This window comes from Petaurus breviceps, unplaced genomic scaffold (assembly GCF_028583685.1).
Source record: "Petaurus breviceps papuanus isolate PSGF00001 unplaced genomic scaffold, PetGlider_PUasm1.0 90752, whole genome shotgun sequence".
Taxonomy (NCBI): Eukaryota; Metazoa; Chordata; class Mammalia; order Diprotodontia; family Petauridae; genus Petaurus; species Petaurus breviceps.
Genome location: NW_027187336.1, coordinates 5,332,792 through 5,348,649, shown reverse-complemented (window position 1 = coordinate 5,348,649; position 15,858 = coordinate 5,332,792). Strand labels below are relative to the sequence as shown.

The 15,858-nt window shown below is 38.1% G+C and overlaps 1 protein-coding gene and 1 pseudogene across 1 annotated transcript in view; both read left to right on the top strand.

Annotated features, from left to right (window-relative positions):
• DPP10 (dipeptidyl peptidase like 10) overlaps positions 1–15,858 on the top strand; it is a 1,061,638-nt gene that overhangs the window by 502,373 nt on the left and 543,407 nt on the right. The window lies entirely within an intron of this gene.
• LOC138146052 (SERPINE1 mRNA-binding protein 1 pseudogene) lies at positions 14,356–15,542 on the top strand (annotated as a pseudogene).

The window sequence follows — 15,858 nt, the reverse complement described above, 5'->3', positions numbered from 1 at the left end:
ACCACTTAGAAGTTTGACAGGAAAAGTCTGTTGCACCAGGGTGAGAGATGAACACATACAATGCAGGCTGCTCCAGCTCAGACTGAGCCCTAGAAAAATAGGGACCAGCCTTGGTGATGAGGTGCAGGCTCTGGAACCCCCTTTAGCTGTCCTTGAATCTTTGAGGTACAGGTTTTTGTTGCTGGAGCTCATGATAAATGTGGCTGTGTCAATGGTGTTCAGCCATAAATCAGTCCTCAGATTTCCCCACATCTGAGTGAAGCATCTAGGGGTGGTTGAAGATCTGGTCCAGGGTGGCCTGGTCTGATGGCTTCAGGGACAGACACCACTTAATTAGCTGCTGGCACTTAGTGGAAATTCTCCTGAAGTAGAGCCACCCTCACAGGATTTCCTCATCATGCTCAAAGAGTATTTCCCCACAAACTATGTCATAGAGGAGGACATCCCAGGGAACCCCCCCAAAATTAAGAGGGTTTATGTGTGCTCGAGACCCAAAATACCAATACACCAGGTCCTGCCAAATGAATTTTACTCAAGTCTTCTCTCACCCAAAGAAAAGCAAAGTTTATTAAAAGTTCTCCTGTATTTGACACAGAGTAAGTCTATGCTAGAAAATTCTATGGCACTCTCACACACATGGAGGCAAGATGGGGCCTTATATAAAGAAAGGCTGTGGGAGGAAGCTAGGAGTAATCTAGAGGAGGATTTTGGGGAGGGTTTTCAGAGGGAGTTAATGAGATCAGACTTCAGTAATGAGTGTGGGAAGGGTCTTCAGGAGGAGTTAATGAGGTCAGATAACAATTGATTTGGGTATAGATATTTTGATAGGCTCAAGGGTGGGAAGTAGATGGACAATGGAAGTCCAAGCTAGTAACAAAGATTTGGGCAGAGACACAATTATGGCCTCATGCAAATATCTCATCAAATGGGATGATTCAATCAGAGTTCAAGGGGGTTCCCCGAACCTGTATATCATCATTGGGAGTCTAAATCAGTAGCACAAGCAGCTTCTTCTGGAGCTCTCTTCCCATAGATGATAAAGGGGCTGAACAACTGTCCAGAAGAAGATTACAGGGGTCTCTCTGCTAGCACTGAGACAGGATTTTGTTTCTTTGCTTATACTAGGATCAGGGTCAAAGTCCTGTGTGGAAGTTCCAAGATGAGAAGAAGCATTACCACACTAGCTTTTGGTCACAGTAGAAAAGGGACCCTTGTCACAGTTCTAGGGCAAAAAATAGTGCTTTGTAGTCACTCACATTCCAGAGCACCAAGGAGGAGAAGAGTAAACACCTCTCCTTAGATCATACCAACCTTAAAAGAACTGAAAATTTATGGATCTCTAGAAGTATCTCAGAAAACAGCTGCATAAAACAAGTAAAGCTTGGGACAATGTGCCCTCCAATCAGGAAGCAGAGCCCTACTTTAACAAATAGTTATGTCAAGTAATAGGATGGGGAAATGACTCAAGATGGGGGTGAAATTCTCTGATTGTGCAAAGTGAATATGGTAAAAATGAAAATCAAAACACACACTTAGAAGAAGATAAGAATGTCAAAGCTCCTACATCCAAAGCCTGCAAGAAACCTGTGAATTCATCTCAGGCCATGGAAGAATTCAAAAATAATTTTGAAAACCAGGTAAAGGAAAAATTAAGAAGAGAAGTGGGAATAATGCAAGAAAAATATGAAAAATGAGTCACAGCTTTAAAAATGAGATGCAAATATAAAATACTGAAAAAAATAACACCTAAAAACCACTAGGCCAAAGGATAAAAGAGGTCCAAAAAGCCAATGAGGAGAAGAATGTTTTCATAAAAAATAGATTGTCCACATGGGAAAAAGGCACAAAAATTCACTGAAGAAAAAATAAACTCCTTAAAAAGCAGAATTGGCTGAAAAGAAAAAGGAGGTAGAAAAGCTCGCTGAAAAAAAAATTCCTAGGGAAGGCCAGGTGGTGCAGTTAGTAAAAGCAGCAGCCCTGGAGTTGATAGACCCAGGATGAGTTCCGGCCTCACATAGTACACACACAAAATAACTGGCTATGTAATCTTGAGCAAGTTACTTAACCCCAATTGCTTTAAAAAAAATTCCTTAAAAATGAGAAGTGATCAGATGGAAGCTAATGACTTTACGAGATATCAATAAGCAATAAAACAAAACCAAAAGAATAGAAAAAATAGAAAAAAAATTAGAAATATCTCATTGAAAAAGCAATTTACCTGGAAAATAGATTGAGGAGAGACAATTTAAAAATTATTGGACTAACTGAAAGCCATGATATTCTAGAACCAGAGGGTAAAATAGAAATTGAAAGAATTTCCTGATCACCTCCAGAAAGAGGCCAAAAGGAAAACTGCCAGGAATATTATAGCAAAATACCAGTGCTCCTAAATCAATGAGAAAATATTGCAAGCAGCCAGAAAGATACAATTCAAGTATGTTGAAGACACAGTCAGAATAACATACAATTTATCAGGGTCTAAATTAAAAGGCTCAGAGGGCTTGAAATATGATATTCTGGAGGGCAAAGGAGCCAGGATTATAACCAAGAATCACCTACCCAATAAGCTGAGTACAATCCTTCAGGGGAAAATGTGGCTATTCAATGAGATAGAGGATTTTCAAGCATTCCTGAAGAAAAGAACAGAGCAGAATAGAAGAATTGACTTTGAAATACAATACTCAAGAGAAGTGTAAAATAGGTAAACAGAAATGATAAATCATAAGGAGCTTATTAATGTTCAACTCTTTACATTTCTACATCTGAAGATGATATTTGTAACTCACAAGACCTGTTTCATTATTAGGGGCTGTAATACTATTGAAATTTGAAGATGCCTTTGTATTGGAAAGCTGAGAGACACCTAGCACCTAGTTTCAAATTAAGCCTCTGTTAACGAAACAAAAGGTATGATCCCCTATTTCTGACATAACAGGAAGGGGCTGAACAGGGAGGAGCTATACTATATTTAAGGAAGAGAACTATCTTGATACTCATAATTTCTTGGGATGAGCACCTGACAGCTGGGCTGTACTGTTGGACTGGAAATTCTGTGGAGGAAGTGATTTTGATTTTGAGAATGGAAGAAAGTAATTTTGATTTTTAGAATGAAGCTGGTGAAGACTTCTAAGGGGCTGCTGGAGCTGCTGAGGATTTCTGATGGCTAGCCAGAACTGCAAAAGACTGAGGAAGCATGACTGTGGTGCCAGTATATTGCACAAATATTGGTGTAGCTTTGTTGATGTGCATGAATGTTCTTATGGCTTTGTTGAGCCTTGTGTTCCCAGGAACAGAGACTGTGAGGGATTTTGGATGGACTGGACACTATGAGCCTCAGTAGGGACTAGGTACTGCATGGAGAGCTGGACAAGGAATTGGGAGCTGTCTGCCTTTGAACTCAGGTGGAAGGTGGTTATATTTGAGCAGGAGCTGGGACCATGGAAGCTGAAAGCCTGCCCCAAGTCAAGATGAAAAGACCTCTTTGTGGGTACTGAGTAGGGATGAAATTGTGATTTATTTGTCACCGATGGGTGGATGGCCTGTGTATTTTCCACTACCCCTTAAGAGGGTACTGAGCAGTGAGTGGTGACTGACTAGTGACTGATGACTGAATAGTGACTGATGACTGAATACTGACTGATTTGTAACTTAGTGTGCCCCATGGGCAAAGGGCCTTGACCTTATTTTTCTACTTTGTGATTGAATGATTGAGTTACTAAGTGATTTACTGATTAAATGATTGTACTTTGTTCAAAACTATGTGACCACTTTGGTTAAAACTATGTGGCCATTTTAGTGATAAGTTGTTGAGTTATTATGTCATTGTGAACACTGTGTTTTGATTTTCTGTGATAAGTTGTAACATTATGAATGCTGTACCTTGATTTTCTATAAATGTTTTGCTCTGATTTGTTACTGAATAAATAGAGTGTTCAATATGATATGTAATCAGAGCATTGAAAGCTGTTTACAGCAGCCATCCTATGGAAAGCTGCTCATGCATGGCTTTACAGGGCAGTTAGGAGGTGTCTCTGTGTGTGTATGTGTGTGTCTATATATACATGCATATATATATATATATATATATATATATATATATAGAGAGAGAGAGAGAGAGAGAGAGAGAGAGAGAGAGGGCACATGTGTAAGATGAATATGTTCTTTGAGGGAGAAAGGCAGGGTAGTTGGGGTTAAGTGACTTGTCCAAGGTTACACAGCTTTTTAAGTGTCAAGTGTCTGAGGTGGGATTTGAACTCAGGTCCTCCAGTGTCAGTGCTCTATTCATTGCCCCATCTAGCTGCCCCAGATGTGAGTTGAATATTAAAGGATGATATATAAAAATAAAATCATGTGGTGAGAGAGGATTGTACTAGGAGAAAGTAAAAGGGAGAGATAGAATGGGGTAAATTACCTTACATAGAAGAGGCAAGAAAAAGGTTTTACTATGGAGGGAAAGTGGGAGATTTGAGGTAGAATCAGTAAACCTTTCTCTCATCAGAATTGGCTCAAACAGTGAATAATGTACACACTCAATTGGGTATAGAAATCTATCTTATCCTACAGAAAATTAGGAAGGGAAAGGGATGAGAGAAGAGGGAGCATCATAGAAAAGAGTGCAGATTGGGGGGAGGGGTAGTCAGAAGTCAAACACTTTGGAGGAAGGACAGGGTAAAAGGAGAGAGAGAATAAAATAAGTAGGAAGAAATACATTGGAGGGAAATATGTTTAGCAGTATGATCTATGAAAAACATTTTAAGCAAGTCTCTTAGGTAATGGCCCTATTTCTCAAAAATAGAGAAAACTGAGCCAAATTATAAAAACAAGAAGCCATTCCCCAACTGATAAATGATCAAAAAATATGAACAGTTTTCAGATGAAGTAACCATAGCTCTCTATGTCTATATAAAAAACAAATACTCTAACTCACTATTGATTGGAGAAATACAAATTAAAACAATTCTGAGGTAAGGCACCTCCTTTGAATAACATTGGCTGTCTAATACCTGGGCAAGTCACTGCTCTTCTTAGTCTTTTTGGTAACTCTACAGATGTGAGTAGCATTGGAGGTACCTGACTACATTGGTAAAAGGATTATCTCACTCAGAAATACTGCATACCAAAAGAATCACAAATACAGTTCTTTCCCCTACCACCTTGGCAATAAATTGCAGAAAGAGAATACTATTTTAAAAGATAATATGGTATAGGGAAATAGCAATGGTTTGAACTCAGGAAAGACTATGGCTCAAATCCCATTTTGAAACTTAAAGTGTTTTGTTATAGTTTTACTTTTGAAATGAGAGAAAATAACTAATAATATGAGAAGCCATGGATAGTGATAAATATAGATTTTGTAGTTATCTCCAAAGAATTGATTTGTGAAGCTTTGTGATTAAATGAGATTGCCATGTAAAAAGAGAAAGTAAAATATTCAGGGAAAGAGCCTTTTGGTCATCTTATTAAGAGTTCAAGAAAATGTAGGGCACCAATAATGAAGATAGGGGTAATAAGCCAATTCAGAGTGTCTCTCAGATAATATCAATCTTCTACATACAATGAAAAGCTAGGTGAACTGTTTTTTTGATGCAGTTGAGAATTTAATGAGAGAGAAATCATTTGGAATCACCTCTGTAGATAAAAAGATGGCAAAATTGACTAACAATATGATCCTATCACAAATATGAAACAAATTGCAACTTGACAAACCAAAATAATGAATTATGTATATGTTCTCTCTTGAAATGTCTTTTAAAAATAAAGACGAATGAAGAATGCCAATTTGTATTTTCAGAAACTTTAATGAAACTCCCTACAAAATAACTGTGAGAAGAGTTTAAACAAAATACGTTCAAGTAACACATAGTGGGAATAATTCAGGGTTGAAATTTATGAAAATAGATTTAATTAGTGATATTATATCCTATTTTTTCATCTAGGTAATCACTCTATTCCATAAAATGTTATTCTGCAAATAATTGAGAGTTCTTATTTTAAAAGGTAATCTTCCTTCAACTGTGGCATCCTTTGAAGATAATTTTATACTTGTTCAAAAAACCAGAATTTACTGTTTTATTGTTAAAAAAATGGCTACTTGAAAAGCTTTCAAATAATGGATAATGAACATTACAAACTGGAGCTAAAATTTGTCATTCTTTAAACAATGGATGCTTTCCTGAAATTCATTTAATTTTTCACTGTTTCTTCTTCTTCATTTAGTGGAATCTTGTGAGGAACCCTTTCTTAAGTGATGAATCATTTAAAGATATTAAATGCCATGTTTTTAAAGTATATTTTGAGGAAGGAAGGAAGGAAGGAAGGAAGGAAGGAAGGAAGGAAGGAAGGAAGGAAGGAAGGAAGGAAGGAAGGAAGGAAGGAAGGAAGAATAGTTGTAATATCATTTCCCTGAAATTTGCAAAATGGTGTATAATTATGACAAGAAGTAAACGTTTTTTTTTCCTTTTCCATAATTGAGTTGACATTATGTCTTTACCTTTGAAACACTGTGGAATTATATGTTTCAGGACAGACATGAGTGTAGACCTGTGTCTGGTGCCAACAATTCAGGCAGATGACAGAACCTTTACAAGTAGGGCACCTCATTTGTCATCCTGTCACTACAACATGTTCTTTTCCAGGCTTGTCTCTGAGCTACCATTGCATGGCACAAAGTGATGCCTGGGTACCAAACCATAAAATGTGAGGCAATATGTTGGATAATACAAATTTACCTCTATGAGTGGACTATAATTGGGATGGTATGTTGCCCATTATTTGAAACTGCTACTCAATTTAAGTGGAAGAACATTGGCAATAACTATTGCATTAAAAAAAACTATTCTTATTTATGTATTGTTTCTTCTCTTTAATTTTTTTGAGGTACAATATATTACTAGAAAAGCTTTTCTATGTATATATATATATATGTACACGTACTTATACATGTATATATAGATGTGTGTATGTATCTGTGAAACAGTTACTTATTATGATTATGATGTTCTATTTATGATCTTTCAACTTGAATGAAAATGAAGATGATATGTCACAGTGTAAATTTATATTTGAAAAGGAGGAAAGAATGTTAAATGTTATGTATCACACAATGACTCCTTTCTAGTTGTATATTAACATACATAGATCTTGACAAAAGTGTCATACCTTAAACAAAGGCAAAGCAATTTATTTTACTTCTGGATAAGTGTTCAAAGTTGATGTGGAATTTTCCACTACTAGATCAGAATGAGAAATCAGAAAACTCCTAAAACAGAGCATAATGATAATAATGTTTGAAAAAAAACATAGGAGGGGAAAATTGACATCATGAAATGAGGATGTCTGCATATGATGATATCAGTCACTCTATGTAACAGGTAAATAGATACATGAGATTATTAAGGATAATTTAATAGAAATTGATTTGATAAATATTTGAACAAAAACCAACCACTTACAAAACTCCCATAAAATGCATATTAAGCTATGCTTTACAAATTTTTATAACTTAAAATGTTTATATTTTTAGATATGCAGATCTAGGTAAATGGATATATAGATATGAATAAATAGATAAATATATTTCCACGTGAACTTCCTTCCTTTGCATCAAATTCTATGTGATCCAAACCAAACCTATCATCTTCCTTAAAAAGTCCTCCCTTCAATCACCCCTTCTCATCTTTATCATTGGACCTCAGACTCCTTTAGTTTCCCACACTAGAGACAAGTTGTAAATCTAAGGCTAGACAACATACTTTTTCTTGTTTATTTCTACTGGTATCTCTTCATACCCAGGCCATTGAAACTGATTTCATATATTCATGTTTTTCATCCTCTCCCTACCATCATCACCTTATAATCCATGTTAGATCAAAATCTCCATTAAAATGTCAGAGAGTAAGGATACTAGACCTAATATTTTGTGAATATTTGGAAATGCCTACATGAGTTCCTACTCCACTCTTATTGCTCCAATGGAGATTGGTAATTCTCCTCTAATTTGCAATCTTAGAAATTTCCTTTGTGGTCCTAAAAGATTGAGACTTGCTTATAGTAACAAAATTGTACATGTCTGAAGAAAGTCTTCTAGACACTGAGAAGATTCTCTTTCTACCATGCTATATTGTCTCTTACTGAAAGATTAATTTTTCTAAAACAATACTTTAATCATTTTTGGTCCTTTACATAAGACCTTTATCAGGTCCTTCTTGCTTACCACATAAACTTAATATCATAAGCCTAATTTTACAATATCTATGCAATCATCCTTCACTCTACATATGAAATATTTCCCCATTATAAACCAATTATACATTACTTAACCTCTCTCTGAGCTTCCTCATATTTAAAAGAGGAAGATGGATTAGATTCCAATATATCAATTCGTTATTCACCAAGCATTTATTAAGTTTTATCTGTATGTGTGCCTAGTACAGTTTTAAGTGTGGGTATACAAAGGGAAAGGAAAAAAAAATAGTCCCTGATCTCAAGGATCTAACATTATGGGAGAAGAAATGAACACAAATAGTTTTACACAATTGCATAGAGAGTAGAATTCAAAAAACATCTTTATAGGGTAAAGCAATTGTGGTTGAGGAACTGGGGAAATTAGGAAAGTGTCCTATATAAGAAAGTAGTTGAGTTGAAGAAACCCAAGGATTCTAAGAGTTTGAGTTGAGAAAGAAGAGCTTTCTAGGAATAGGGCACAATCGGTACAAAAAAGTGTTGTGTGGTAAAAATAGCCAGGAAAGCAGTATGATTGTACTGTAGAGATATATGAATAAACTGATATGTAAGAATGATGTAAAGTTTGGAATGGGGCCATGTTGTGAAGAGATACAAATGCCAAACTTTGCCAAATTCTTACCCATTAATTTTTTGAGCATCTTCTTGTTCTGTAAGGTTATATGTACTATGATGTACTCACTCCACAATTTGTTTTTAGATTTGAATATTATATTTTTTCTAATGACATGTAAAAATAATTTTACATTTATGTTTTTTTTAATTGAGAGTTCCAAATTATCTCCTTCCCTTCATTAACTCTCTTGTCATTCAGAAGGCAATAAGTTGGATATGGGTTATACACATAATGTCATGCGAAACATTTCTATATTACTCATGTTGTGAAAGAAATCAGACCTCCCCAAATATAAATATTAAAAAATGTCTTTAAAAAATAAGGCTATGGGAGGGCAGAGTCAAGACGGTAGGGTACAATCAGGACTTCTGCGCGGCTCCAGCTTCCACCTCCTCCAATTCATGTAAAAAAATGACTCTAGACAAACTTTGGAGTGACAGAACCCAAAAAAATGACAGAGAAAAGCTAACCTCCCACTGAAGACAATCCAGCAGGCTGGCAGGAAGAGGCCAGAACAGCACTCTGGGAACCAAGTGAAGCCCCACTAAAGCTTGAGTTTTAAGCCTCAGGGTAACCACAATTAGCCACTGGTTGGAGGGATTTCAGATAACTAGCAGCTGTGGCAGTTTCCAGAATTATCAAAACATGGATGCTAAGGACAAAGAGTTCAGTGCAGTATAGACTTTGGGATCTGGTAATTCAGAAGTGTGGTCCAGCCTTTAACACCTGGAGGGAGAAGTCGCTATGGTGCTGCAGCTATGCAACCACCACCACATGGGTCCTTCTGAGCTCTTGGCTTGCAGATTGCAGGGGGACCAAGTGACAAGTCTGAGGGGTAATTTCTCTTGCTTTAGGCTGCTTGGATCTGAATTGTGGTCAAGGGTGGAGATGCTGGGGTGCATGACCAGCTTGCCAGAGTGTGAAGAGGTCTGAGAGAGGGCACCAAATTAACAGCTCCAGCAGCTGCGAAAACCCTAGCAATTTGAAATAAAGCTCTCCTCTCCGTTAGCAGAGTCCTACTGTGGCAAAAAGCTTAAAAGTCAAGTAATTAAGTGGCAACATGAGCAAGCAAAGGAAGCAAAGTAAGCACAGCAATCCAACTTTACACTTCTATTTTGTGGACAAAAAGGATCAAAGCATGGAACAGGAGGAAGACAATGAAGACAGAACTCCTGCACCAAAAGCTTCCATGAAAAATATTAGTTGGTTACAGGCCATAGAGGAGCTTAAGAAGGATTTTGAAAGCCAAATTAGAGAAGTGGAGGAAAAACTCAGAAGAGAAATGAGAACGGGTGCAAGAAAATTATGAAATGAGAGTCAATAACCTGATTGAAGAAAATAACACCTTAAAAAATAGACTAGGGGTGGCCAGGTAGCACAGCAAGTAAGAGCACTGGCCCCAGTGTCGGGATGACCTTGCGATCGATTCTGGGCACAAACACTTAGCACCCACCCAGAAACAACTAGCCGTGTAACCTTGAGCAAGTTACTTAACCCCAATTGCTTAGGGGCGGCCAGGTGGCTCAGCAAGTAAAAGCACCAGCCCCAGTGTCGGGATGACCTGGAGATAGAATCCGGGCTCAGATACTTAGCACCAAACCCAGAAATAACTGGCCGTGTAACCTTGAGCAAGTTACTTAACCCTGATTGCTTAAAAAAATATATAGATAGATTGATGATAGATAGATAGATAGATAGATAGATAGATAGATAGATAGATAGATAGATAGATATAGATATAGATATAGATATACAAACACACACACTATATATATATATATATATATATATATATACACATATACATACATACATATATATATGTACACATACTAACTTAGGGCAGCTAGGTGGTGCAGTGAGTAAATTGCTGGCCCTGGAGTCAGGAGGACCCAAGTTCAGTTCCAGACTCAGACATTTAACACACACACACACACACACACACACACACACACACACACACACACACCGAAAACAAAAACAAAAAACAAACAAAAAAAACTAGCTGTGTAACTTTGGGCAAGTTGCTTGACCACAATTGCCCTCCAAAAAAGGCAAAAAAAAAAAAGACTAACTCAAATGGCAAAAGAGGCTCAAAAAGGCAATGAGGAGAGGAATGCCTTAAAAACCCAAACTTGCCAGGTGGAAAAAGAGTCTGAAAACCTCACTGAAGAGTATCATTGCTTCAGAATTAGATTGGAGCAAATGGAAGTTAATGACTTTATGAGAAATCAAGATGCTGTTAAGCAGATCCAAACAAATGAAAGAATAGAAGGCAATGGGAAAAATCACTGACCTGGAAAATAGATCCAGGAGAGACAATTTAAAAATTATTGGACTACCTGAAAGCCATGATCAAAGTAAGAACCTAGAAATCATCCTCCAGGAAGTTCTCAAAGAAAACTGCCCTGATGTTTTATAACCACAGGGGAAAATAAAGGTTGAAAGAATCCCACCGATCACCTCCTGAAAAAGATCCCCAAAAGATAACTACTAGGAATATTATAGCCAGTTTCTGGAATTCCCAGATCAAGGGGAAAATATTACAAGAAGCCACGAAGAAACAATTTGAATATTGTGGAATCACAATCAGGATAACACAGTATGTGGCAGCTTGTGTACTGAGGGATCCCAGGGCTTGATATTCTGGAGGTAAAAGGAGCTGGGATTAAAACCAGCAAAACTGAGTATCATGTTTCAGGGGAAAATGTTGTCATTCAATTGAATAGAGACTTTCAAGCATTCTTGCTGAAAAAGCCAGTGTTGAAAAGAAAATTTGACATTCAGATAGAAGAAGCAGAGAAGCATGAAAAGGTAAATAGGGAAAAGAAATCATAAGGTACTTATCAAAGTTGAATAATTTACATTCCAACATGGAAACATGATAATTGTAACTTGTTAAACTTTTCTCAGTATGAGAATATTTGAAGGGAATAGAAATGTGTATATGTGTGTGTGTGTATATGGGTATATGAGCATATGAATGCATATGTGTGTATGTATGTGTACAGGTATACATAGACAGGGGGCACAGGATCAATTTAATAGGAAGGGATGATACTTAAAAGGTGAAATTAAGAGGTGAGAGGAATACAATGAGAGGAGATGGGGAGAGACAGAGTGGGGTAAAATATCTCACATAGAAGAGGCAAGGAAAAACTGTTCAATGGAGGGGAAGAACAGGAAGGAAAAAGGGAATGGGTCAACCTTATTCTCATTGAATTTGGCTTAGGGATGTAATGACATATACAATAAATAGGGTATCTCACCCTACAGGAGAGTAGGGGGGAAGGAGATAAGAGGGAGGATGGTAGAAGGGAGTCAGTCTGGTTGGGAGGGAAGTTGAAATCATCCATTTTTAAAAGGAAAAGGAACTCTACTTTGAAGTAGAGAATAGAACATGTGGGAGTTGGGATAGGATGGAGGGAAATACAGTCAGTCTTCTACAATATATCCACTATGTAAATGTTTTGCATAGCTATACATGTACAACCTATATTGAATTGCTTATCTTCCCAATAAGGGTGCCTGACAAGGGAGAAAGGGAATGAATCTGGAATTCAAAGTTTTAAAATCAAATGTTAAAAAAAAAAATATATATATATATATATATATGTGTATATATATATATATATATATACATATACACACAATTTTTAATGTTATTTTACATGTAACTGGGAAATAAGATATATAGGCACTGGGGCATAGAGATCCACCATGCTCTACTGGAAAATTGGATGGGGGAAGATATGGGAGAGAGCAGACTGGAGGAGGGGATATACAGTGGAATCACTATTTTGGGGTCGTGGGTAGGGGAAAAACAGGGAGAAATTTTGTAACTCAAAATCTTGCAGAAAAGAATGCTGTAAACTAGAAGTTATTAAAGCATTTGATTAAGTAAAAAAAAATCATGGTATCAACTTCATTCGGACTCTATCATTTCTTTTTCTGGAGGTGGATAGCATTTTTCATCATAATGGCTTTGGATTTTCTTGGATCATTATATTGCTAAGAATAGCTACCTCATTCACATTTGATCATTGCACAATATTGTTGTTACTGTGTACAATGTTATGGTGGTTTTGCTCATTTCAGTTTTCATTAGTTCATGTAAGTCTTTCAGTTTTTTTTTTCCTGAGAGCATTCTGCTTATTATTCCTTATGAATGTATTATATTACAATCATATACCACAACTTCTTCAGACATTTCTCAGTTGATGGACATCCCCTCAATTTCAAATTCTTTGCCAATATAGGAAACCTACCATATACATCTTTTCCCTTTTTAAAAAAGTATCTTTGGAATATAGACCTAGCAGTAGTGTTACTGGTTCAAAGGGTATGCACAGGTTTATATCCCTTTATGCATAGTTCCAAAAGGCTCTCCAGAATGGTTGAACAAGTTCACAACTCCAACAACAGTGCATTAGTATACCAATTTTCCCACATCTTCAACATTTTTTCCTTTTTCCTATCATACAAGCCAATCTGATAGGTATAATTTGGTACCTTAGAGTTGTTTCAGTTAGCATTTCTCTAAGCAAAGATGATTTAGAGCATTTTTCATATGACTATAGATAACTTTAATTTCTTCTTGTGTAAACTGATTTTTCAAATATTTTGACAGTGGATCTATTAAGGAAGGACTCATTCTTATAAATTTGACTCAGTTTTCTTTATATGCGAGAAATGAGGTCTTTTATTAGAGATACTTGCTTTAAAAAACATTTTCCCAGTTCTCTACTTTCCTTCTAATCTTGGATCCATTGGTTTTATTTGTGCAAATACTTTATAATATTATACAATAAAAATCATCCATTTTATATCCTGTAGTAATCTTTATGTATTGTTTGGTCATAAATGCTTCCCTTCTCCATAGAAATGACAGGTAAACTCTCCTGTGTTCCACTAATTTACTGTTAGTATCATCACCTAATTCTAAATCATGCACCCATTTTAACCTCATCTTGGTCACTTTCTCTCCTTTCACTCTGTCCCTCCTCAGAAATGCTTCGTTTCTGACAAAAGCCTCCTACCATCTTCCTCCTTTCTGTCATCCTTGCTTCTGTTGTCCCTATTCCCTCCTACTTCCCAATAGGGTAACATAGATTACTATACCCAATTTCTATACCAATTTTTAAGCCAGGTCCAAAGAGAGTAAGTTTCAAGTGCTTCCCTCCAACGTAGAAGATCTTTTGCGCCTCTTTTATGTGAGATTATTTACCCCACATTGCCTCCCCATTTCCCTTTCTTACTGTGCCTTCCTCTTTCCCACCACTTAACTTTATTTTTTTAGATATCATCCCATTATAAGTCAATGCAGACCCATGTCCTCTGTGTATACTCCTAATTTCCCTAATAATGAGAAAGTTCTTGAGAGTTACAAGTGTCATCTTCCTATGTTAGAATATAATAGCTTGCTCTCTCGGCCGGCCATCTTGTGGGGATGAGCTGAAGTTAAGAGCCATCGCCTCGGCGCGGCCCGCCGCAATACGTGGAGGAACGCGCCGCCTGGGCCCCATGATGCCCGGCCACCTGCAGGAAGGCTTCGCCTGCGTCGTCACCAACCGGTTCGACTAGCTATTTGACGACGAATCGGACCCCTTCGAGGTGCTGAAGGCGGCCGAGAACAAGAAGAAGGAAGGCGGCGGCGCAGCGGCGGCGGTTCCGCGCCCTGGAAGGCGCTGCGCAAGGAGTCGCAGAAGGACCGCAAGAACCCGCTGCTGCCGCAGCCGACAAGAAGAACGAGGCCCCGCCGCCTCCCGCCGCGCTCAAGAAAGAAGGGATAAGACGAGTAGGCAGGAGGCCTGACCAACAGCTTCAGGGAGAAGGAAAGCCGATTGACAGGAGACCCGAGAGGCGGCCCCCCGGGAGCGGTGCTTCGAGAAGGTGATCGAAGAGAAGGGGGAAGAAGGAGAATTTTCCGTGGATAAGCCTATTATCTACCGACCGATCCGAGGTCCTGGTGGTCCCCGGGGAAGAGGACGTGGTGGCCGTGGCCGTGGCATGGACAGAGGAGATGGTTTTTACTCTCGTGGAAAGAGAGAATTTGATAGGCATAGTGGAAAGCAATACATCTGGTCTGAAGCACGAGGACAAACTTGGCGAAAGCGGCTCTCATAATTGGGGGACAACGGTCAAAGACGAGCTGACTGACTTGGAGCAAACCATTGTGATGGAGGAGACACCGGAAGGAGAACAGCATCCAGCGGCTGATACAGAAAATAAAGAAAATGAGGTGGAAGAGGTGAAGGAAGAGGGCCCGAAAGAAATGACCTTGGATGAGTGGAAGGCTATTCAGAATAAAGACCAGGTGAAAGTTGAGTTTAATATCCGCAAACCCAACGAGGGTGCTGATGGACAGTGGAAGAAGGGATTTGTGCTCCACAAGTCCAAGAGCGAGGAGGCTCATACAAAAGAGTCTGTAATGGATCATCACTTCCGTAAGCCAGCCAATGACATCACATCCCAGCTGGACATCAATTTTGGAGACTTTGGTCGCCCGGGACGTAGCGGCAGAGGTGGGCGAGGCGGGCGCAGACGTGGTGGACAGCCCAACCGCGGAAGCAAAACTCACAAGTCAAGTGCTTCTGCTCCTGACGTAGATCACCCAGAGGCTTTCCCGGCTCTGGCCTAAAACTGGATGCCTTAAGCCAACCCTGGTTCATTTGTGGATCTTCCTCCACGAGGCTTGCATGCTTAACGATCCTAAACGACGACGAAATTAAAAAAAAAAAAAGACTGTCATTCATACCATTCACACCTAATGACTGAATTTTATCTGTTTTGAAAATGAACTCTTGCTACACAGAAGCAGCAATATGGTAGTCAGTTTTGTATCTAGAAATGTAATGTAGCAGGGATGTTTTCATAATTTTCAGAGATTATGCATTCTTCATGGATACTTTTTTGTATTGCTGCCTGAAAATATGCATTTCCAAACTTGAAATACAGGTGTGAACAGTGTGTACCAGTTAAAGCTTTCATTTCATTTGTGT